The sequence below is a fragment of the Eleutherodactylus coqui genome, chromosome 5 (genome assembly GCF_035609145.1).
Source record: "Eleutherodactylus coqui strain aEleCoq1 chromosome 5, aEleCoq1.hap1, whole genome shotgun sequence".
Taxonomy (NCBI): domain Eukaryota; kingdom Metazoa; phylum Chordata; class Amphibia; order Anura; family Eleutherodactylidae; genus Eleutherodactylus; species Eleutherodactylus coqui.
The window spans coordinates 136,957,893-136,961,594 of record NC_089841.1 but is presented as its reverse complement, the minus strand read 5'-3'; positions in this window follow the sequence as shown (position 1 = coordinate 136,961,594).

Sequence of the window (3,702 nt, the reverse complement as noted above, 5' to 3'; positions counted from 1 at the left end):
GAATGAGGAGAGTTTACATCATCTTCCCCCAATGGAGCCTTTACATGAGAGCTGGGAGGTGAGATTAACCCCTGCCTGCCCGCCTCTTCTGCACCACTAGCAGTCTAATGAGAAAACTGCCTGGCAACAGGCTCCTGTTCTGCCATGCCTAGTATACATCAGAGGAGCCTGCGAGTGCACGTCACCTGCAAGTGTTTCTATGTGTATTTATATCCCCACATCTTCTACAAATCTGCCCAGCAATTGCTACATGAAAGTATCTGTGCTGCACCCTGCAGATGCCTCCTATGGATCTCCAGCCAATCACAAGCTCCGAGGAGGTCAGGCTCTGCTTGGATATACAATGCCATCACTCCCCAAGTTGGAGAGGGTCTTGGTAAAAGTGAAGTTTTTTTTTTTTGCAAGATCCAGTGATGATTGATTATATACATTATTGACCAGAAGCACTGAAATACTACAAAAAATGAGATGAACTGTTTCCACAGGTCGCGATCATTTGGGCTTCTCTTTAGGATGCGTAATAGGAAATGATAGAGTCGAATTACATTAAAAGCACATTTCATCATTTATTTATTGGACTGATTTATATAGTGCATACGTACAGATCTAGCAAGCGTTAACTTGACAATTCACCCGTTATGATAAGGCTGGCTTCACACAACCGTAAATGCATTTATGCACGCGTTTCTGCTGCCTATTTGCACGAGGAGCGTTGCGTTTTTGCATGCGCTTGGGGGGGTTTTACTGTAAACACGCAAGCCTCCGTATGTGGTCTGTTTTTCTGGGTATTTTTCTTTCTTCCACGTGCCATCCATTTTTCAAGTCCAAAAAAAAAACTGACATAAGCCTAATTCTTTTTTTCTGCATATTAAAAAACAACAACAACAAAAAACAACAGCACATAGATGGCATCTAGTTGCTGTCTGTTTTTATTCCATTTACCCAAATAGGCATGTCTTATCTGTAAAATAAACGAGAATAGTGCATGGGATGAGTTCTTTCACACAGTATGTGTCTGTATGAAAAGCTTGGCAGTGTGTACTGACACATGGAATAATATGGGTCCCTATACTGTCCATGTATAGTCTGTGTTTTTAATGGACTACACACAAATGAAAAAAATGCTAGTGTGCCAGAAGCCTTCGTTAGATATGAACCCAGGACAACAGTGCTGCAAGGCAGCAGTGCTAACCACTGAGCCACCATGCTCCCTATCATTCATGTTATAACCATTTTTGAAAATGTACAAGAGATACAGCTATAATTATTACTGTACTTTACAGTACTATTACTTATATATATGTAATGAAAGTGACACTCTAGTGCAGTATTTCCCAACTCCTGTCCTCAGGGACCACCAACAGGTCATGTTTTCAGGATTTCCTATAGTAAGAACACCTGTGGCAATGTCTGAGGCACTGACAATAATTACATCACAAGTGCAATACTGAGGAAATCCTAGAAACAGGACCTGTTGGGGGTCCCTGAGGACTGGAGCATGGGAAACAATACACTAGTATAAAGACTAGCCCAATGATGTCAGCAGGGCAAGTCACTACACATGCACCTTTTCGAGAACTGCTAGGCACACAGTGTCTGGGACACAACTCATCTCCAGGTCAAGGCAGCTGGCTACACCAATCAAATGACAATGAGTGGGGTTAGCACAAAATGACAGGAGGGACCCTGGAATAGTCCTGAGGACTGGACCACCCATCAGATGGTTTGGTCCTAATATGCATATGGTGTATAGAGTGGAAAAGGCAATTTTGGGGCCCTGGAGCTGCTTATAATAAAACAAAAAGCATGGATAGGTTGGTCTTCAATACCTCCATATATGGTAGGATTCATAGATGGGGGAGAACTGGGTGACAGACTTCCCTTAAATAGAGACTGTATTATCAACAATTCCTTAACGTAATATTACTGTTGTGTCACAGAAAGAAAAGTATAAAATCAAACAATCACAGAGAACGGACAGATACTTATTGATACAAGAGAGCAGATAGCTACATCCCTTCAACATACAGGCGGCTAAACTGACAAATGAGGGAGCAGATTACACCTGTGCTGGACACCGATGAGACAGCCACTCACACAGCCTCTTAATATAGGGAGAGGCGGGATGGCTGTTTGGTGTATACTCCTCCTCAGAGTAGATACAAAGTGCTAGACCTTCTAATACATGTAGTCCACTATGCAGACTAGCAACTTATTAATGATGCCATAATAGTTCGGCGGGCTGCTCTGCACCTCAAAAAGTGAACCACAATGTTACTGCCACCCTGGGCTCCCCCTGCGTCTAAAAGCCGAACTGCATGTGAATAATAGATAATAAATGTGAGGTATTAGTTGGATTCTGGCCACAAACTTTAGCTCACAAGCCGAACGACAAGGCTCCTTGCATTTTGTGAGTCCCTATACTAATATAAATATATCACAGAGAGAAAGATATAAAATCAAACAATCACAGAGAACGGCCAGATACTTACTGATATAAGAGGGCAGATAGCTGCATCACCCCAACATGCAGGCTTGTGAGCTAAGGAGGTGCAGAGCAACCCACCAAATTATTATGGCGTCATTAATAGGTTACTGGTCTGCATGGTGAACTACATGTATCAGAAGGTCTGGCACTTTGTATCTACTCTGTGTAGGAGTATACAGCACGAAGCCACCCCGCTCTAGATTAAGAGGCTGTGTGAGTGGCTGTCTCATCGGTGTCCAGCACAGGTGTAACTGGCTCCCTCATTTGGCAGTTTAGCAGCCTGCATGTTGAGGGGATGCAGCTCATATTACTGTTGGAATCGCTCTATTAATAATGAGGAACAATTCTGATATGATCTCTAGATATGTTATTCATGAATAAGTTATCACTGACTGTAAAGTGTACATGGCTTAGATGGTAGTATAGACACCCTAGCATTCTTACTGTAGAACAAGGGTGCACATCTTTTTCTGGTCTGAGGGTCACATTGCCATACTGAACCACTTCCATCAGAGTCATTTATGGTAAATCCTAAGAATATACCATAATATGAGATCGAAGTAAGTTCCACTTGCAGGACTCCCACCTATTGGAAGAATAGGGGTCCCATTCCCACTGCAGAGAGAATGAGACAATGTATGTGGATTTCTCCATTGTAGATGATGGATGTTGAGGTTATGGCCTGGCATTTCAAAAGTCCTGTAAACTACAATGGAGAGAGCTACATGATACGATACCTCTAACTTAGTCCGGGCTCACACAGGCGGATTTGGGTTTCGGATTCTGTGATCCGTGGTAAAATGCGGGCATTGAAAGGCATCAACTTTTTCAATTTCACTCAGATGTTTGGGTAGGAATTGCAGTTTCCACGAGTGAAATAAAAATCTCTATTTTAGCGCAGATCCGCACAGATGGCCCACATTGAAGTCAATGGATGGGAGTGTTCCATCTTCATTAGCATTGCTTATGAGTGGCGGTAATGCTTGCAATTTCAAAGGAAAAGTCAGAATACTGGCTGGAAGGGAGAGAGAGATCTTTCTTCTGTGCGGACGATACTCTGTGCATAGCGTACATCTGTGTAAAAAAAAACGCTTGCATCCATGATCTTCTGCGATCATTCGCAATTACTTTCCACAAATGATTGCAGGTCCTCCGCTGTGGAAACCAACCCGTTCCTGTGAGCCCGGACTTATATACTCATTTCTGGAGTGCCA